The sequence below is a fragment of the Symphalangus syndactylus genome, chromosome 7 (genome assembly GCF_028878055.3).
Source record: "Symphalangus syndactylus isolate Jambi chromosome 7, NHGRI_mSymSyn1-v2.1_pri, whole genome shotgun sequence".
In the NCBI taxonomy this organism is placed as follows: domain Eukaryota; kingdom Metazoa; phylum Chordata; class Mammalia; order Primates; family Hylobatidae; genus Symphalangus; species Symphalangus syndactylus.
This window is the reverse complement of record NC_072429.2, coordinates 46,718,636-46,740,295: the sequence shown is the minus strand read 5'-3', so window position 1 is coordinate 46,740,295 and position 21,660 is coordinate 46,718,636. Positions and strand designations below refer to the sequence as shown.

At 44.9% G+C, this 21,660-nt stretch overlaps 1 protein-coding gene across 2 annotated transcripts in view; it reads left to right on the top strand.

Annotated features, from left to right (window-relative positions):
* The window catches only part of CYSTM1 (cysteine rich transmembrane module containing 1), a 100,294-nt gene that overhangs the window by 70,232 nt on the left and 8,402 nt on the right, over window positions 1-21,660 (top strand). The window contains exon 7 of one of the 2 annotated variants that reach the window (XM_063642786.1): window positions 14,628-14,810. The exons of the other annotated variant lie outside the window; for it this stretch is intronic. The gene's annotated coding sequence lies outside the window, so the exon portion shown is untranslated. Of the gene's footprint in view, window positions 1-14,627; window positions 14,811-21,660 lie in introns of those variants that run through there. 2 annotated transcript variants of the gene reach the window in all.

Below are 21,660 nucleotides of genomic sequence, written 5' to 3'. Positions count from 1 at the left end.
GGAGGAGTCTGTGGGTAAGATGGTTTTTCTCTGGTGGTACTCAGTTGCAACTCTCTTCACAAAAGCAGATGAGAATGGTTTTTAGCGAGTGTACTGGGGACTTAGCACCATCTTAGGCTCTCATTCCTTCTGACTTAGGTCCTTAACTTGACAGACCTACTCAGTCAGACCCAGCACTTCAATGATGGTCTCCCTAATGACTGCACCAGCACCAGGTCTCGTGGATCTGTGTGTCATGTGATGACAGTGTGGTCATGACACTAAGGGACTGTAAACTCTTAAAGATGCCCTTGGATTTTTCCATCTTCTTGGAGATAGAGACAATCTGTTTTGGTCAAGTACTTTATGTAGAACATTCTATTTTGCCTTTTTAAAAGCCTCGGTTTGTCTAGCACTCAGAGGTAATGGAGTGAGGAAAGACAACTGCTCTTTGCAGATCCAATTTATTCAGCTGGCTGATGGGATGTGCTCTGTGCTTGAGGGCTGAGAGCAGGCTAGGTTGGCCAGACCTGGGTGGCCTGGGGAAACAAGGTATTTGGAAGTCTGCTGCTTCCAGACCAGATGGCCTTGCTTCATTGTTCTTAGGCCCCTTTCACCCAGGTGCAGCCTGGGTTTTCTGCTTTGATACTACTTTTAGCCAGTCTTAAAAACATGACACACATATTCCTATTACCTCTTGCATAGCTTTATTCAGTTAGGTTATTATAAACAATGAGGACATTGGTTTGGTGGGCAAGGAAAAGAAGACTACTTTGGGTGAAATGCTAGTAAGGGAAATTGGAAGGCACAGGTGGGATAGAGTAGGGCAGTCTTAGAAGGATTGGAGCTAACCAGGCATTGTCGGGACCTCCCTGTGTCAGCTGCACTCTGCAGAGCAAGTCCAGTGCTGCAGGTCATTGGTGTGGGGACCATCCGGGGTGACAGGGATCTTCCCCTAGGATATATTCTTCCCAGTAGTAATGAGCCATTCCTGTACAGAAAGGGCCCAGGCTCCAGGGCCTGTGCATAGGGTGGTATGTCTCTTACCACACCAGCTGCCTGTGTGGCACAGTGCCGGTAGGTACCTAGTGCAATCTTCCCAGTGGTCAGTGTGGTTAGCCACAGGGGAAACTTGAGAAGGAACATCTTGAAAACTGACAGCTTTTTTTCATTCTCTAAAGATTCCCATAGATTTTCATGGAAGTCACTCTCAGGAGAACTGTCTATACTAGTAGAATTTGGTGCCTTTTAAAAAATCAATTATAGTCTGCTTATATTGTGGCTCCTCGGAGCCACAGAGTTGAGATGCTCTAAAAATCAGGACATGACATAGAAATATTATAACTAAAATGCTGAAAATGAAGATAGCAAGGATTGGTATCTTTATCACTGGATGAGAACTTAGCACAGCAGACAGTAACACAAGTGTGAGGACCAAGTCCAGAGCGATCAGTGGTCCAAAACAGCTGGTTTCTTCCAAACCCCTACTTAGTTCAGCCCTGATAATAGGCCACAGTTCCTGTTCCTGGGTTATACCCTGGCTCTCACACAGAGAAACCTGGCCACTTTTTAGAAAATCACTGTTTACATTACAGAAATACTTTTCCTTTGACAAAGTAAATAATATGCATAATTTATTTGCATATTATTTACTTTGCATTATTAATGCATAACTACTACCCAGAGATAGCAGTTAACATTTTGGTATAAATGTTGTGATATAGCCCTTTTTGAAATTCATCTGGTGTGTTAGTCTCTGTCCAGAGGATGTATTTGCAGCTAATATAATGCTACATAAAAGTGTTGTTAGTATGTTGGTGTAGGGTGGGAAATAAAAAAAATAGTGTTGTTGAGTGTGTTGTTTTGTGTGTGTATATTTTTAACTTTAAAAAGTCTGTATAGGCGGGGCACAATGACTCACACCTGTAATCCCAACACTGTGGGAGGTCAAGGTGGGTGGATCACTTGAGCCCAGGAGCTTGAGACTAGCCTGGGCAATGTAGCAAAACCCTGTCCCTACAAAAAATACAAAAAATTATCTGGGCATGATGGCACATGCCTGTAGTCCCAGCTATTTGGGAGACTGAGGCCAGAGAATCACTTGAGCCCAGGAGGTCAAGGCTGCAGTGAGCTGAGATCACTCCACTGCACTCTAGCTTGGGTAACAAAATGAGACCCTGTCTCAAAAAAAAAAAAGTTTGTATAACTTTATATAGTCTGTATATCCTCGGCTGTATCTCAGTCTCTTAGAATATGCAAGTCTTAAGGAGTGATTATCAGCTTTCACCAAGGTCTCCATTTCAAATGTTAGTATCACACAGTTGACATCATGCTGGGTTTTTTACCCACAGAGAGGTTAAGGGACTTACATTTTACATAAATTGATTAAGCCAGGTATGTTACGCATACTCTCTGAATCCAGTGAACCTGTATCTGTAAGAGCTAGACCTTTGGGGTACAGAGCTGAAGAGGACCCAGCTTCTCCCCTGTGAGCTGAACTGGCAGTTTGGCGGGGGATGGGGGTCCATGGAGACAGACCCTTTGAGCAGATCATCGCAGTGTTTGAGTAACCTGCCCTGGTCTTCTGCTGTTCTAGGCTTACCCTGGCTCTCTGAGGGAGTGGGTTCCTTCTCCAGGAAATAATTTACTTTCCTATCAACTCCTGTCGAAAATCTTATCAGCTTGTACCAGGAAGCTTGCTGCTTGTATGCTATCAGCGCTGCAATGCTTTTGGTCTCGAGAGGCTAATACTGCTCCCTTCCTTTTCTCTCCCTGCTCAGTGGCCTTTTCCTCATTTGATCAAGGGTGCCTTGTGTAGCCAGGCTGGAATCCTGATTGGAAAAGGTAGCATACTCCTAAGGTTGCCCTGACCCATCCTCAGGGCTTTCTGAAGCAAGGGGAGGAAGTAGAGCCCTCTCCCCCTACCACACACACACACACACACACACACACACACACACACAAAGAGCACACGTGTTCTTGTTCTGGGGGTTGTACCTGAGCTTTCTCTTGAGGTTCTAGTCATCAGGCCCTTTCCCCAGGAACACACTTGCTTAAAGACTATAACTTGGGAACAGCTTAGAAAAGATTTTGATGATTTTCAATTGCATTTTCCTTAAGGAAAAAAAAAAACCTCCATTAGGCTTTTTTCTTTCTTTTTTAAGTAGTACCTTAGTTTCCTCTGAGCTTTTCCATTTACCCTTGAAATGAGTCCATTTGCTAGCCTGGGATACCTTTTCAGCCTGGAGAATTTGAGAGAGAGAGAGACAGTGCAAGATTATGTTGTGAGTTCTTAATGGGTAAAAGTGATTTTTTGCTCTTGGAGAGAATGTATATCATGGGTAGTTTGTTTGTGAAGGATTAATATTCCTCTATCCTCCTCCTGAGCCTCCAAAAAAGACCTTTCCAAGTACCTCAAGCAGCTAGTGGGTAACCATGAACTCCCCAGGGCTGTGGACAAGATGTCCTAGGGCTGCAGATTTGAAGCCTCTGTGAAAAAGGTGTATCCTGTGGCTACTAGGCCCACTCTCCCTGGCCTAGCTGGACTCAGGACCCTAAGCTCCCTTTGCTTGCTTGATTCTCTTCCAAGATCTTCTCTCACGCAGATTATTCCCTTTGGAATAAAGTGATGGCCCTGATATCAAGGACTGCCCTCAGCCCCTTTCTAGAAAATTCAGAGTATGCCAAGATCTCTTCTGAAGGGGTTGACTTGACAGAAGTGGAGTGACTCCCTTTCTTAAGAACTTGAGAGCAATTGGATCTCATATTTTTCCTTATCAGTGCTTTGCAGTTGCTTCAGAGTGTCTCCAGCTAAGCCCATATCTGTAGTTTCTTTATAAGACAGGCTTTTCCAACTGAGGTAAGAAGTGCGAGACAGGTTATTTGTCCATTCACTCATTCATTTAGTGTCTCCTGTGTGCCAGGCCTACTGAGTGCACTGTGGTAGGCTGTGAGCATAGAGTGATAAGTCGCATTGCAGTCCTCAACATTTTCATCCAGATAAAATTAGGAGCTGAGGGTCCCCAGGGTTTATCTTGGAGGTCAAAAGGAATTGCTAAATAGGACCATTTCCATTTCCCTGTTCAATCATGGGAGAAAAGTGGTGACGGTGGGAGTTGGTAGAAGGGTTCTTGGTGATAGCCCGCTCCAGCTAGCTGATATGGTCAGTGTGGTAATAAAGATGGCTGTGGTTGTGAATATCATTAGGAGGCAGTGCCCCTGGCCCTCCTGGATTATCACTTTAGAGCCTAGCATCCACAGGGAGTTGGACTAAGGCAGTACCTTAGATGAGTAGACACCTCTTTTTTTCCCATTTCCATGTCTCTTGTTCATTTTTCAAAAAGACTCCAATTCATTGTGTAAAATGCAACTGTCTGTAGGGTGTACCAGTTCTATGTAATGCCCATGTTGCTTCCAGGTGTCTTAGCGATTGGGAAGCCCTGCCTTCTGTCCTTCAGGTCTCTGTCTTGGGAGCAATAGTAGCAGCTAGAGGATACAGAATACCCGCTGTATACTAGGCACTGGCCTATGTGGATTAACTCACCAAGTTCTTGAAGAACCCAATAAGGGAATAGGTGCTAATCTCATCCCTATTTTACAGGCAAGGAAACTAAAGCTGGAAGAGGCTGTCACACCCTCAAGGTGGCACTGAGGTTGGACCCTAGGGTGTCCCAACTCTAGCACTGCCTTTCTTTGCTTTTGCCCTGTGTTCCTTGGTGGGCTGCCAGGCCCAAGGGATTTGGTCTGCTTGTGCTGTGATATGGACAGATGGTGACAGCAGCATTGCAAACACACTATCCAGGAGGGTACCCTAAGTCGAGTGTGCTATATACTAGGCTTTTGGAGTTTGCTGAGAGTCCTTCTGCTCTATCTCTTAGTTCTCCAAATTGGTAGTGCTGTAAATAAAACCACCGATTTGGCAGCTGAACTCTACTGCATGGGGTGAAATCAGATGCCCTCTGGCCTTCCTGGCATATTTTTGGAGGGTCCCTACATACCTGCTCTATCTACAAGGCCAACCTTAGTTTTCCACCTTACGGTTTTCATGGCAAGAGGCTGGTCATGACTGTGGAGACTTTTAAACCTGGCTTCAGTGACAAGCTGGCCAGCCCCGATAGAGTTCACCATGGAAGGGAGTTGTTTCCCTAAACTCTGGCCCTGTCTTCCAGGGCCAGAGTCCTAGTCACAGTTGTACAAGCCAGGCCACCACTTCTGTCTCCTTTTCTCTGCTGGTGAAGTCTCTAGCCTCACATTTGCCAAATAATCACATCTCAGTGGGTAAAGTGGGGATTTTCAGGACCATTTGCCCTTGATTCTGGGTGGATGTCAGCTTGTGTTACAAAACAGCAGGAATTGTGGTGGATAATTTGGCATAGCCCAGGCACCCCGCACAGTTCTTTGCAAATCTACAAGGAATGGCCTTTGTTTCTCTGAAATAGTGGGCAGTGTGCTGCAGGTAGTAGAGGGGAGGGGTGGGGGACAGTCCTTACAAGTGAGGGTTGCCCCCGAATCACCTTCTCACCACATTCATTGAGAATGGTCATCCTGTCCCATCCCTGACCTCGGAACTCACTGTGTACCAGCCTCTAAACTAAGGTGCATTCAGGAGAAAACACTACTATTTTTACTGTCATAAAATTAAGCCTGGCAGTAGAAAAAGAAAACAACCTGGGGTGCTTTGCATAAATATATCTCCTGGAGCTGTTAATCAGTAACACAGGAATCTGGTACCTTTAGAAGCCAGTTATGGTCTGTATACCTAAGATAAAACACGTTTTATGTTCAGTAAAAATGATATGACAGTGTTTACCTTCTTAGAAAATGCAGCAAGTACTATTTGAATGAGACTCCTAGGCCAGCACTCAATGTGAATCAGGCTAACATTGACGATAACAGAGTAGTCTGTGCCTGCCTGTGCCTGGACACTAATTGGAAAAACCCAGCAGCTACCTCCTTGGTGATCTCTGCCCATTTGGGCAAGTTCCAAAGAGCCAGCTCCACTCAAAGTAACCTCTCTATTTTTTTTTCTGTAACCCAGTGCCTGAAAACCAGGAGGAAATAATTTCCCTAATTTCTATTTAGCCTTCTAAAATCATGGCAGTAGTTGTCTTATATTCAAGGGCCACTGACATTGGGGGTTTTTGGTTTCTGAGTCATTTTCTATCTCTGTTTCATTCTTACCTTTTCTCTCCTTGCTTTGTTTCTATGCTTCCCTGGTTTCAAGCATCATTCTTGCTGCTCAGCAGGGTATGAAATAACAGTTCATGCATTAATCACCCTAACCACGGTTCCATCCTGAGGGCAAGGGACTGTCAGGCCATGATGGCCCTATCAGTCAGAAGCCAGGGCTATTAGGGCTGGCTGTGGCAGCCAGGGCCCATCTAAGATGATGCCCATTTCTTGGTGAGCCACTCACTAGCCATCGTTTACTTAATTTTCTTCTAGCAGTGCAAGAAGAGAGAAATGAGGAGAGGGCGGTAATAAGATTAACATTTCTCTCACCTTAACTCATTGAAAGGATCTGTCATGATTTTGTTCCAGTTGTGTTTATTATTGGTCTTTCCCAGTTTGGCATGTGGCTGTGAGCTTACTGAGGTGGGTCTTTGTCTTCTTTTCAAGTGGTCTGTGAGCTACCTGAGTCAGGGATGATGTCTTTTATTTCTGGACTCCTCTGCAGGGTTGGCTGTGTCAGGAAAATGCAAAGTGAGCATGTGAGGTGGGAAGGAGACTGAGCTAAGTGTCAGCAACAGCAGCTTCTTTCTCCTTCAGCACATTTGCTGGATGTGAGATATAGTTGGAGCAGTCTAGAAGAGTCTTCAAGCAGGAGGGCAGGCGGGCACACAGGCAGGCAGAGTGGACTTACTGTTTTCTGACCATGAGATGTCTCTGGCTGGCTGGAGTCCAGGCTGGCCCCAGGGGCCTGCAGGATTGATTCACGCTACCAAACCAAAGAGAACTGAAGCTGCTGCTGGGACAGAACGTCCTGAGCCACCAACATATAGAGTTTTGCCTGCTGCGAAGCTCAGCTCTGGTGTCTTTTTCCCCAAGTGTTGAAGTGTCCTGGAATTCTCATGTATAAACAGAGGATTAAAGAATGCAAGTTTCTTAGCTATTTAGGAGGCTGAAGCAGAAGGATCACTTCAGTCTAGGAGTTCAAGGTTACCATGAGCTATGATTGCACCACTGCACTCCAGCCTGGGTGACACAGCAAGACCCTGTCTCTTAAAAAAAGAAAAAAATAATGCAGGTTTTTATGTGTGTGATAAAATTCTCATAAAATTTGCCATTTTAACCATTTTTAGTGTACAATTCATTGGCATTAAGTACATTCACATTGTTGTGCAACCATCACCACCACTCATCTCCAAAACTCTTTTCATCTTCCCAAACTGAAACTGTGTCCCTGTTGAACAACAACTCACCATTTTCTCCTACCTCCAGCCCCTGGCAACGACCTATGAATTTGACTACAATGAGTACCTCATATAAGTGGAATCATACAGTATTTGTCCTTCTGGACTGGCTTATTTCACTTAGCACAATGTCCTCAAGATTAATCCATGCTGTAGCGTGTGTCAGGATTTCCTTCCTTTTTTAGGCTGAATAATATTCATTGTATATTTATACCACATTTCGTTTATCCACTGACACTTGGGTTGCTTCCACCTTTTGACTATGTTTCTAAATACTGCTGCTGCGAACATGGGTGTACAAATATCTGTTCAAGTCCCTACTTTCAATTCATTTGGGTAAAGGTTTAAAGCACAAGGAGCAAGATGTCTTTGAAGATCAGTTTCTGATGAATCACCGTTCTCTGCTGAGCAAAAGTCAGCTTTACTCACCATCTAATTTTAGACTCCAGCATAACTACCACTGGACACTCATAATATCTGACTTCATTTTGATATTTGATAGGCTTTCACAACATTTTATAATTCCAGTTTGATATATCCCCTTTCATTGACCACATTTCAGCTGGCCACTTCCTTATGATTGTGGGGGCACCCTTGTCACTTGTTGGTGGGCACTGGACTAGGCAGTGCACCTTACTACAGCCAGCTTGCTCTAGTGGCGTGGGCTCTTAATGACTTTGACCCTTCTCTTTCCTGACCCTAGTTGAGCTGGTCTTTTGGCCTTGTCCCCAGACCTGGCTCTTAGGACTTGAAACCATGAGCCTGCGGATGACTAAGACTGTTGAAGCCACTTGTCTTCCCCTCATGGCAGCTTTGTGCAAGCATAGTATTATCCCCCATGTCTTCCAGTTTTTGTAATCTGCTTTTGTTTCATCTAATTCTTATACAACATTTAGAATTATTGGAATTACATATGTGTAACTTCCTAGGAAAGTATATTTCTGAAATGCCTTGGCACAGGACCGGTTTTCCCCATACCAGCTAAGGACACACTTGGGTGATAATTGGCTTCCTTGAGCCAGTGTCCATCTGTATTTGCCAGGCCATTTAGGAAGTAGAGATGGCTGATTGTGAAATTCTTGTCTTAATGGGCATGTGATTATTCTCTGTGTTAATTTCTTCCTAGCAATTCTCTAGATTCACAAATGAGCCAACTGAAACTACTGCATAACTAAAAATACTGAGATCAGTCCCAGTATACTGCTAAACTTTGAACTCATGACGTCTTGAGGACCTAGACTGTGGGCCATGTGGCTTTTGTGAGTGAGGCAGGGACTGCCCACTGTAGCCATCTGCCCCTGCCTAGAAGGATGTTGGTGCTGCTCATAGTTCCCAGCCAGCCTTCCCTCCCTGTGTCTCAGGCCCTGTAGGGGCAGCATGTAGAGAAAGCCTGTACCCTGCACTTTAGGAACTTAGAGTCTAGTTAGGGAATATGGAAACACTGACAATAAGCCAGCCACTTCTGAGACAGTCCTATGTTCTTTGTTCTATTCTAATAACAGAAGTATAAAGGAAAACATCACCGGCATACAAAATAAAAGTCTCCTATTCTTACCCCCAAAACTCTGTTCTTCTGGACACTGTACATGTCCTGGCCTGTAGTCTGCCTTTTTCATCTAAATACTCACCTTGAGCCCATCTCTGCCTCAGTGCTATATTCTTCTTAAGGACTGCTTGATATTTCTAAGGCTGTTTTTGAATGATTGCAGTTACAGTGTGCTGGCAGGAATTCAGAGCCAGAAAGACCCTTAATGGCGTAGGTCAGGAAGACCTCTTGGAGGAACCACCTAGAGCTCCCAGGTTCTGGGTAGGATCCAGTGTGATGCTGCAAAGGAGAAGGAGGAGGAGGAGGAGGACATCCTCTGCTACTTTTCTCTTCTGCTCTTCTCAGGGCTGATGGTGCCTTCTCCTGCTCTGGCACATGGCCCCTGGGGCAGGGAGTGGGAAGGATCAAACAATATTTTGTTGTCAAGGCATTTTCATCTTTGGGACCTTACTGTAGACACCACTGTCAACCCTGCTTTTTATAGATGTTGATACTGAGGTTTGGAAAGGTGAAGGGGACATCCCAAGTCATGGGCAAAACCAGGAAGAGGAGGGAATGTCAGCTGGGTCTGAGCTGGGATGAGCTAACAAAAAGGATCAGTACATGCTTAGTACTGTGGCTGCCATTTCATTACCCTGATGGTTACCTTATTTTCCGGATGCTGGAGGACAAAGGCGGGAGTTTGCCAGACAGCAGATCAGAGGCTTCCCAGAAGAACAGAGATCTATGTGGGGTGTGGAATAAGAGCTCTTCACACAGTAACCCAGCTTTCAGCTGGGTCGCTGGCCTACACCCTGAGAGGGGCCGGCTCATGAATCACGCAGCTATTTCTGGAGCTGATATGAGGCAAGGGGGCACTTTGCTGCACTGGGGTAGGCAAGCCATTCTTCTGGCAGGGAGAGAAGAACAAAGAGGTTGTTCAAAGGGTATGCAGCCAGTTCCTGGAGGGTGGCTGGTGTCGATGCTCACTAGTTGTTCCAGGGTGAGCCAGCTATATACAGATTGACCCCCAAAGGCTGAGGGAGCTGAGAGGCTGACACATCCAGTTTCTCAGAAAGAAACATTTAATAGGGACTTAAGAACAGAAGCAATGTCTCAGGTGGAGACAGAGTGGATCCCTGTACATACTCTCCAGAAAGTATTATTTAAATAGCAAGCTTTTAGGGCAAAGACATGTATAGCTGGTCATGCCTCAGAGTTTATTTTTTTGTTTGTTTTTTTGAGACAGAGTTTCGTTCTTGTTGCCCAGGCTGGAGTGCAGTGGTGAAATCTCGGCTCACCGCAACCTCTGCCTCCTGGGTTCAAGCGATTCTCCTGCCTCAGCCTCCCAAGTAGGTGGGATTACAGGCATGCGCCACCACACCCAGCTAATTTTGTATTTTTAGTAGAGATGGGGTTTCTCCATGTTGGTCAGGCTGGTCTTGAACTCCTGACCTCAAGTGATCCACCTGCCTCGGCCTCCCAAAGTGCTGGGATTACATACGTGAGCCACCATGCCCAGCTGCCACAGACTTTCTTACAAAACTCTGGGAAGATTGGACAAACATCTTCACTAGAGGTTATTTATGCAATAGGCATTGTTTCTTTTTTTCTTTTATTTTTGGAGACAGGGTCTGGCTCTGTTGCTTGGGCTGGAATGTGATGGTGTGATCATGACTCACTGCAGCCTCAAACTCCTGGGCTCAAGCAATCCTCCTGCTTCAGCCTCCTGAATAGCTGGGACTACAGGCATGAGCCACCACACTCAGCTACTTAAAAAATGTTTTGTAGAGATGGAGTCTCACTTTATTGCCCAGGCCAGTCTTGAACTCGTTAATTCAAGGGATCCTCCCGCCTCAGCCTCCCAAAGCACTGGGATTACAGGTGTGAGCCATCATGCCCAGCCTAGCATTGTGTTTTTATAAGGAGTTGTCTATGCTATGGGAATACATCAGTCATCGTGGTTTTACTTCAAGATGATGTCATACTGGGCACAGTGGTTCATGCCTGTAATCCCAGCACTTTGGGAAACCAAGCAGGAGGATGGCTTGAGGCCAGGAGTTGAAGACCAGCATGGGCAACATAGCAAGACCCTGTCTCTACAAAAAATTTTAAAAATTAGCCAGGTGTGGTGACATGCACCTGTTGTCCTAGCTACTTGGAAAGCAGAGGTTAAAGGATTGCTTGAGCCCAGAAGTTTGACGCTGAGGTGAGTTATGATCATGCTACTGCACTTCAGCCTGGGTAATAGAGCAAGACTCTGTCTCTAAAAAATAAAAATAAAAAAGATGGTGTCATTCTTGCCATGCAACAAACTGTTTTCCTACATAGGTGTCACTGCCAATTCAGGATCAGTGGAAGGCTAGGACTGGCAGGTGGTGTAGGCAGATACAGGTGAATCCCACTGTGGGGATTCCTGCTGGGGTGACCACAGTGCCTGAGGTGTTTAGGCCTTCAATCAGTGGGAGGAGGTTGGGGAAAGGGTTGTTACCAGGCATGGGCCTGGGCCTGGCAGTCAGGATACAGGAGGTGTCTGTGGCCCCTGGACTCCAGCCTCTGGCAGCCATCCTGATTGTTCTCATGTTCCATGTGTTTCTCTTCTGTCCCAGGCTCAGTATACAAACTCCACATCCTCTGACTTGGAAGCTGCCCAGCCCTGAGCTCTGCCTGGGCTTCCTAGTCATACTTCCCAAAGATGTGACCGGTTTCCCTGACTCTGAACCTTGGCTCTGATGTCATGTAGTTAGTTGAGGCCAAAGGAAAAGTGATGGGGGGGACTGTTCATGTGTGTGTGTGAGCTGGAGTGAAGGAAGGTGTGCCTAGGCAGGGCCTTTGGTTCCTGGCAGTCCCCTCCCCAGCATTCTTGTATTTTCCTGCCGTGAATCTACTGAAGATAGAGATCCGGCTCTGTTCTGCTCCTCCTCTTCTCTGAGTGGCTCTGGGCATATCCATCCCTTGCACTGGAACTCCGTTACCTCCTCTCTATAGCAAGGGGCTAACTGATCTTGCAGGCCCCTTGCTCTTAGAATAGCCTGTGACTCTGACTCCCAGCCTCCTGTTTATTTCTGAGGCTTCTTCCCAGAGTTGATAAACACCTCCTCTTCTTTCTCCCTGTCTACAAGAGGCTCACTTTTGGTCAGGGGAGGGGTCTGCCTGAAAGGTCATAGGCATTTGAATAATAGTAATAACATCAGTGAGCATTTACTGAATGCTTTCCAATGTGCGAAGCACTGTGCCCAGCACTTTACATGCAAAATCTCTTCATTTTCCCAGCAACCCTATGATGGGGTATAGATTACTAATATTATTCTTGTTTTATAGCAGAAGAAACTGAGGGTTGGAGAGGTTATTACCTGTCCAAGATTACATGGCCAGTGAGTAGATGACCCTATATTTAAATTCAACTTGATATTTTATTAAAATTCCTATTCTGGGCTGGGCACGGTGGCTCATATCTATAATCCCAGCACTTTGGGAGGCCAAGGTAGGCAGATCACTTGAGGTCAGGAGTTCGAGACCAGCCTGGCAAACATGGTGAAACCCCGTCTCTATTAAAAAAAAAAAAATATATATATATATATATATATATATTAGCCAGATGTGGTGGTGCATGCCTGTAATCCCAGCTACTTGGGAGGCTGAGGCAGGATAATCGCTTGAACCTGGGAGGCAGAGGGTGCAGTGAGCCGAGATTGCACCCTTTGCACCCTTGTACTCCAGCCCAGGCAACAAGAGTGAAACACTGTCTCAAAAAAAAAAAATGTGGAGGGGATATTTCCAGGACACAGGAAAGGATGAGCCCAGTGACAGTATTGCTGATGCTGAGAGAAGGCCAAGGGGTGGGGTGGGCACTACCAAGGGTCAGCTGAGTAGACGCTGAAGTTCCTGACAAGGGTCCTGGTGCTGCTGAGGTCACTGACTGGCAGAGGTGGAGAGCAGCAGTGTGGGAATCAAGAATGGAGGGGCTCTGCTGAGGCAGTGAGAGGAGAAAGCGGAGTATGATGGATGTTCACACTCACTGGGGTGAGGAGAGCCAGGGGGCTGGTTAGAGACCTGGAGGTGGCCCCTGGAGCATCATGGAATCCTCAAGGCTGTGCATAGGCAGAGACCAATGGCGCCTGCTCCCTCGATGCTGTCTTCCCCAGAACCTGGCTCAGGTGGGCTCCTGAGTACCTTCCCGAACTCCAAGAGAAGAGGCTGGGGTTGATTTGCTAAATTCTGAAGTACTGCCACCTGGTGTGAAGGGCCAGGGGTTGCAAAAGAAGCCTTAATGAGCTGTTTGGGACCTGGCCTGGCCAGGGGGGAGAGGGTTAAAAGGGGCTCAGCCCCAGGAATTGCAGCAGTGTAGGGGTCCTCTCTGGTTTGAGCTCCTTGGAGGGGGAGTTGTGATTTGATAGCATCCCCTACTTGCCAAGTTTGCCCAGCAGAAGTCCTGGTGCTAGCCTAGAGCTCAGAGGCTGCAGGGCCTGAGAAGAGACAGAATTGGATTTAAGGCATATTCGATAGGTGGAACCATGGGTTAGGAGGTGCCAGATCAGGCTATAAGAGGAGCATGGTTGTGGGGAGTTGGACCATGTGAGGTGTCTAGGTAACAGTGACTTAGGGAGGCAGCCGAGGACTGAGGATGGGGCCATTGGGGCTAGGAGCCCAGATTGGTCAGTGCCCACTGCCCCTAAAGCCCCTGGAACTATCTTAGAGCAGTTGAAATAGATGCTTGAAGAGATCCAAGGCATTCTAAAACTAGCTAGGCCCCACCCTCCTACCATGAGGACCCCCAGGAGCAGCTTTGAGTGTGGCATTGGAATCAGACAAGCCTGGATTTGAGAAAAATGTAAAAGCAAAGTGAAAACCTCCACCTCTGTACACACCCTGACCTTTAAGTTCTTGTATACTTTCAGAAATGTGTGTGTGTGTATTTCTGTGTATATCCTTCTTATTGTACAAATAAAATAGATGCACTGCTCTAGACCTTGCTTTCATCCCTTAAATTATTGGCCACGTGGAAGAACCACCTGGTTCTTTTAGTAGTAGTCTATTACGTGGTGTGCTTTAATTTACCCAGCTGGACTCAGCTGATAGACATTAAGGCTAGTTTGGGGTTATTCTGATGCAGCAACAACCATACTTTACATAGATCCCTGAACGCTGGGACAATTATTTCTGCAGGATAAATTCCAGACACAAATTTTCTGTGTTGCAGTTGTTGTCTCTCCCCTTCTCCCTAAATTCTCCTTCAAAGAGATTCTGTCCATTCCCACTCCTGCTAACAGTGTATGAGAGTTATAAAATGATGATAGTAATACAGAGCTGTTGGGAGGATTAAATGAAATCATATGTAAAGATTTCTGCCAGTGCCTGCCATATCAGGCTGCAGGGGTGGGGCTCAGGGCAAGGGTTGCACTGAGAATTGGATCACTTTGGACAAGCAACAAATAAAGTACTGGGTTGGGTTTCCTGGTCAGCTTGGAGAAAGAGAGGTGGCAGGAACAGTGGTCTGGTAGCTGCTGAGTACCTGATGTCTGCCAGACACCGAAGCAGGGAAAGGGCAGTGAACCATATCAGCTTGGCCCCTGCCCTGCCCTTGTGGAGCTAACAATCTAGACAGAACCAGTCTCTGCAGAGTGTGGTAAGTTCTACCAGGATGCTGCCACTCCGAGTCCCCTCTGACTGGGTCTCTCTCTGCCCTGCCCGCCCTGCACCCCCTTCAACAGTGTACGTGATAGAACGGGAAAGGAAGATGGACAGCGGGTGTCAGGCAGTCCTGGCTGCTTGTTGGGCTGCTCTCTGCTGCTGCTGCCTCCTGGACAACTTGAACTGAGCAGCTAAGATCCAAGTATTTCCCTACAGCCCTGCTACCTCCTGTTACTGGAATAAACAACTACTGTTGCACAATTTCCATTTTCTTCTTTCTTTGAAAATAACTCACAGATTTTTAAATTTTAGCACCTTTCATAGGTGCAAAATGGTATCTCACTAATTTGCCTTCCCTGATTACTAGTGACCTTGAACATAAACATATAAGTTTTGGGCAGTTTGTACATATCTTGTGAATTGCTTATACATATTCTTAGCCTGTCTTTTCTGTTGGTTTGTCTTACTGATTTGTAGAGAATTTCTGTATATTCTATCCACTAATATTTGTCTGTTTTATAGGCGTGCAAATATCTTCTTCCTATCTGACGCTCTCTTTTTTTTTTTTTTTTGGAATGGAGTCTTGCTCTGTTACCCAGGCTGGAGTGCAGTGGTGTGATCTCATCTCACTGCAACCTTTACCTCCTGGGTTCAAGCAATTCTTGTGCCTCAGCCTCCCAAGTAGCTGGGATTACAGGCACGCGCCACCATACCCTGCTAACTTTTGTATTTTTTTTAATAGAGACAGGGTTTTGCCCTGTTTTCCAGGCTGGTCTTGAACTCCTGAACTCAAGCGATCCACCTGAGATCCAAAGTGCTGGGATTGCGGTGTGAGCCACCATACCTGACCTCTCTTAATCTTTTTATAGTGTATTTTCTAGTATGAGAAATTTTAGAAGTCATGTTTACCATCTTTCCCTCGTGCTTTGTATGGTTTAGTCTTTGAAAACTCATTTTCTATTCCAAGCTCATAAAAATAAGTCTATATTTTCTTCTAAAAATGTTTCAGATATAGTCGTTAGTCCACCTGATTTATTTATTTATTTATTTATTTTTTTGAGACCTAGTTTCACTCTTGTTGCCCAGGCTGGAGTGCAATGGCATGATCTTGGCTCACTGCAACCTCCGCCTCCCTGGTTCAAGCGATTCTCCTGCTTCAGCCTCCCAAGTAGCTGGGATTACAGGCATATGCCACCACACCCATCTAATTTTATATTTTTATTTTATTTTTTGAAATGAGGTATTGCTCTGTCACCCAAGCTGGAGTGCAGTGGCATGATCTCGGCTCACTGCAGCCTCTGCCTCCTGGGTTCAAGCGATTCTCTTGCCTCAGCCTCCTGAGTAGCTGGAACTACAGGCATGCACCACCATGCCCAGCTAATTTTTGTATTTTTAGTAGAGACAGGGGTTTCGCCATGTTGGTCAGGATGGTCTCGAACTCCTGACCTCAGGTGATCCATCCATCTCAGCCTCCCAAAGTGCTGGGATTACAGGCATGAGCCACTGCACCTGGCCCTGAATTTATTTTTTATCATGGTGTAGGATAAGATTCTAGTTTTCTTTTTCCATCTTGGTAGTTCCAGCTCCATGTATTAATTAGATAATCCTGTTACCAAGCAAAAGGGGCTCACTACCTGATGTGCTAGAAGCCAATTCCATGACACTGGGTGTTTGAGAAAATAAATGCTTTTATTGTAAGTTGATTAACAAGGAGACAGGATTCCAGCTCAAATCTGTCTCCCTGTCCTGGCTTTAAGGCAGTAATTTTATTAGAAAAGGTTAGAGGGGTGGATTCCAGGATGAGAGGTGGTTGGTGGAAGGAAAGAAGCGGTTTGGAAAGTCCTGGGGCATGTACAATAATCTCTTCATGCTACCTCTTGGATCCTATGTGCAAATTCAGGGGAGGGGTTAGTATGAAACACGCAGTGAAAATTCAGGCTGTGACATCATCAGCAGGCTCATTCTGTCCAAACTCCAGCTGGCCATATTAGTTCTAACAGATTTCAGCCAGTTCTTTTGCCTCATAAGCAGAGGGGTTTCAGTGTTTCAGCAAGTTGTTTCTTGTCTGCCATCTTGTAAACTCTGTTAAGGATTGGTGTCTTTAATCTTTGGGGCACAGTTTCAATCCTTTCCCTATTAATTTGAGATGAGATTTGTCATATACCACGTTCCCATATACGAATTAGAATATGAGCTAGGGCCGGGCGCGGTGGCTCACGCTTGTAATCCCAGCACTTTGGGAGGCCGAGGCGGGCGGATCACAAGGTCAGGAGATCGAGACCACGGTGAAACCCCGTCTCTACTAAAAATACAAAAAAAAAAAATTAGCCGGGCGTGGTGGCGGGCGCCTGTAGTCCCAGCTACTCGGAGAGGCTGAGACAGGAGAATGGCGTGAACCCGGGAGGCGGAGCTTGCAGTGAGCCGAGACTGCGCCACTGCACTCCAGCCTGGGTGACAGAGCGAGACTCCGTCTCCAAAAAAAAAAAAAAAAAAAAAAAAAAAAAAAGAATATGAGCTAGAATCAGGAATCTGGTGGATGTGTACCCTCCTTCCACCAGCACATGCATAAACACATACCTCTTATTCTTTTTCGTAATTTTCTTGGCTTTCTCGGACTTTTACTCTTTCATCTACATTTTAGAATGTGTGTTAGTTTCTACAGAAAACCATGTTTGGCTTTGATTGGAACAGCATGTGATTTATCAAGTAATTGGTGAAAGAGTTGACATATTTACAATATTGTCTTCCCACCAGGAACAAGTAATCTCTCAATTTATTTTTGTCTTCTTTTTATGTCCTTTAAGTGTTAAAATTTTCTTCACATAGTTCTCGCATATTTTTATTGGTTTTAAAAATTAGATTTTTCCCCTAGGTATATTATAATTTTAATGTTACTGTGAATAGATTACTTTTTAAAAATGTTACATTTATTACTTGGTGGAAATAATTTATTCATTCCATTGGGATCACACATTAGAAAATTTTAGCCCATCTTTGTCACATCATTACCTTGGGGGCAGTTCAGCTGTGAGGGGAGCAGTTCTTCAGTCTGTCCTATGCATGCTCCAGGGAAACCACCTGGGTTCTACAGAGACAATCGTGGATTCCGTAAACGTAGCTCCAGAGTGTCAGGTGACAGACCACACAGAACAAACCCCCAATCCCTGCTTTTGCAGGGCTTATACTCTAGGGAGGGAACCAGACATTAAATAAACCCACAGGTAATAATTGACATCATACTTCCCTGTGAAGAGAAGAGACATAATGCCATGAAAACATACAAAAGGGGAACAATCTGGCACAGTCCAAGAAGGCTTCCCCAAGGCAGTGAAGTGAGCTAATATCTGAAAGACGTATAGATGTCAATAGGCAAAAGTGTAGGAACAGCAGGTGCCAAGGCCCAATGGCAGGAAAGATGGTGGCTCATTTGATAAAGTGGAAAAGGAAATTGGTGTCATAGGCAGCAAGGGGACATTAGGAGCAGTTGAGAAACAGGCAGGAATAAGATGGGGGTTCATAGCCCAAGTTAAGGATTTTGGTATTTGTCTTGTGAGTAATAGGAAGCTGTTGAAGGATATTAAGCAAAGGGATGATATCACATTTGCATTTTTAAGAGATCCTTTTGGCTTCTGTGTGGAGAGTGGTTTGGAAGGGGGCACAGGTACACATGGTGATTATGGAGAGAAATGAATGCATTTGAGATATTGGGAAGTAAAATCAACAGGACTTGCTGATGGATTGGATATGGACATTGAGGAAGAAGGTAAGAGTCAAGGATGACTTCTGGGTTTCTGACTGGAACTGGGCGCCTGGTGGTGGTGTTTACAGAGGTTGGGAACAAGAGAAAGGAATCATGGCTGGTTGAGAGAGAGAACAAACTGAGTTAGTTTGAGGTTTCAAAGTATCTATGAGACATTCAAGTGGAGATGTCAGGTAAGCAATTGTATATAAACCTGAAGCTTGGAGGAGAGGTTGGGCTAGAGATGTCAATGTGGAGAGCCTTGGCATGTTGATGATCATTGAAACTGTGGCCGTGAGTAAGATCAACTTGGATGGAAATATGGCGGGAAAAGGAAAGATGGCAGTGTAGGGCTGAGCTTTAAGGAATTCTGGATGGATCTGCAAAGGAGTCAGAGAGAGAAAGCTAGAAGAATGGGATATCCTGAGAGCTCAGTGAAGATGTATTGGGAAGAGAGGAGTGATTAGTAACATCAAATGTTGCTGAGAGATTAGGTAAGGTGAGAACACAAAAGTGTCTACACTGTTTTCACTGAGGAGGTGGACTTTTCTCCAGTTCTTGTTCTGCGAAGGAAATCAACAGAAGGAAAGACAAGACTGCTTGGAACTAGAAGACAGGGCTCCTCAGGCCTGGAGAAAGGCAGACATTTGTGTAAGCATGGAACAGGTGAGCTCACAGGTGCAAAGAACTAGCTGAGGCAGGAAGGCTAGGAACCCTCACTAAACTGGACAGAAGCATGCTAACAAAACATTAAATTCCAAAAAGGTTAGACACCAAGTAAGGGAGTCAGGCTCATGTCACTCAGCTTTGAGCCTGAACAGAGGAGACATTGTTCCTCAAGAAGACTATGTCCTCTGTGGTAGCTGCTGGAGGGTCCAGCACATAGATAACCAAACAGATGACCATCCATGCCCTGGGGAGGTCCTTCTGAACAGTAGCAACAGTCTAGATCTTTCATGACCACCATTACAGATTTTGCTAATATACATCTTTTGAAAGGAAACTCTACATGCAACTCCAGTCTGGAAAATAGATACTATAGAATTGCTGTGGTTGAGGCAAGGAGGAACCATCCCCTACTTTTTATGAAAGCTCAGGGGCCTGAGGAATACATTTGAAAGCCCCTGGTCTTTGGGATTTTGCAGTGCATTTGGCCACGGGAGATTTGGGATGGTTAGGTTTTGCCCTGGAATGTCATTCTGGGATACTGCCTTGCGAGCAAAATCATCGGTGTGTTAACTGCTGGTGTATTCTATGAGGATCTGTGGACACTTTATTGCTGAGAAGTATTCCATTGTATTAGAGGTACCACAGTTACTCATTCACCTGTTGAAGGACCATTTGGGTTGTTTCTACCTCTGGGTGATTATGAATCCATCTGCTATAAACATTGATGTTCAGGTTTTTGTGTGAACCTAAGTTTTCATTTCTCTAAGCTGAATACCCAAGAGTGGAATTTCTGGATCATATGATAGGCTTAAGAAACTGCTATTCTTTTCCAAAGTGGCTTTGGCATCGTGCATTCCTATCAGTAATGAATGAGAGTTCCGTGGCTCTGCATCTTTGCCAGTACTTGATATTGTCAGCAATTTTTATTTTAGCCATTCTGATTGTATGTAGTGGCATCTCATTGTGGCTTTGTGTTTTCCTAATAGTTAGTAATGAAGTCCTGTGCATATTTGCTCTCCGTATATCCTCTTTGGTGAAGTGTTTTTTCAAGTCTTTTATCCACTTTCAAATTGGGTTGTTTTCTTACTGTGGACTTTTGAGAGTTGTTATATATTTTAGATACAAGTCCTCTGTAGGCTGTGATTTGCACATATTTTCTCTGCATCTGTAGCCTATCTTTTCATCCCCTTAACAGTGTCTTCCATGGAGCAAAAGTTTTCATTGTGATGAAGTCCAGTTTATCAATTTTTTATTTTATTTTATCACGTTTTTTGTGTCAGTCTAAGGACTCTTTGTCTCACCCCAGGTCATGAAGATGCTTTTCTATGTTTTCTTCAAAATATTTTACAGTTTTATGTTTTTCATTGAGATCTATAATCCATTTGGTGTTAGTTTTTGTATAAAATATGAGGTTTAAAATAGCTGAGGGTTTTTATGAGGTGTTTTGCATACCATACCAATATTTTTCAAAATGCTTTCTCCAATGAATTGCCTTTGCTTATGTGTCAAACCAGTTAGCCATGTTCATGTGGGTCTATTATTGTCTTCTTCATTCCATTCCTTTGATCTATGTGTCTGTTTGCCAATACCATTAACCAGTGATCTTGACTACTATAGCTTTATGTTAAATCTTTATTTTAGTCATTTTAGTTCTCTTTCCTTTCCATACATTTTAGAATTTGTTTATCTTTATCTATTAAAAACTCCTGTTGGGATTTTTATTGAAATTACATTAAATCTATAGATCATCATGGGGCTTAATGGGTATTTAAGTGGGATTGGTTGCTCACCCTTACATGCCATAACCTTCAATGATGGCAGGCAGCCTGCCCATTCATTTGCTGGGTTGTAATTATTCCACAGTTAAAGCCCCTAGTGTATGATTACATTGGTGTCTTTGGAAGTTGGCAGTAAATGAGGTATACTATTCATTAACTTGGGTAGGAACAGCCATTACAAGATGGCCAGTATGTTGAGGGACTTGTGGGCCGGGTTATGCTCTGAGTCATATCAGCCACCATCATTCACAACCGTGGTCTTCCTGTGCCTCACTTCTGAGCAGGTCATGAGCAAGATCACACACTGTTTGCCGCCATTGGAAAATCCTCCCTCTCTCGAGGTCTTTACGCCGTCATCACAGGGTCATAGAACTGTCATGTACTAGGCATGATTAGGTTTTTTCTCTAGGTTTTCCTTAATTTCTTTTGCCTGGTATATCAGCCTCATTCATAATTTTTTTTTTTTTTTTTGAGATGGAGTCTTGCCCTTGCCCAGGCAGGAGTTCAGTGGCGCAATCTCGGCTCACTGCAACCTCCACCTCCTGGGTTCAAGCGATTCTCCTGCCTCAGCCTCCTAAGTAGCTGGGATTACAGGCGCCCGCCACCATGCCTGGCTAATTTTTGTACTTTTTAGTAGAGATGGGGTCTCGCCATGTTGGCCAGGCTGTTCTTGAACTCCTGACCTCAGGTGATCCGCCGGCCTCGGCCTCTCAAAGTGCTGGAATTACAGGCTTGAGCCACCATGCCCAGCCAGCCTCATTCATAATTATTCCTCCAAAAGCTGCATTAGGGATATGTTCATGATATATGTCATGATATAATGAACTGCTTCCTCCTCCTACTATAGTAATGTCACCCATGACATTGGGTCTTCAGCACCAGAAAAACTTTTCTTTTTTTTTTTTTGAGATGGAGTCTTGCTCTGTC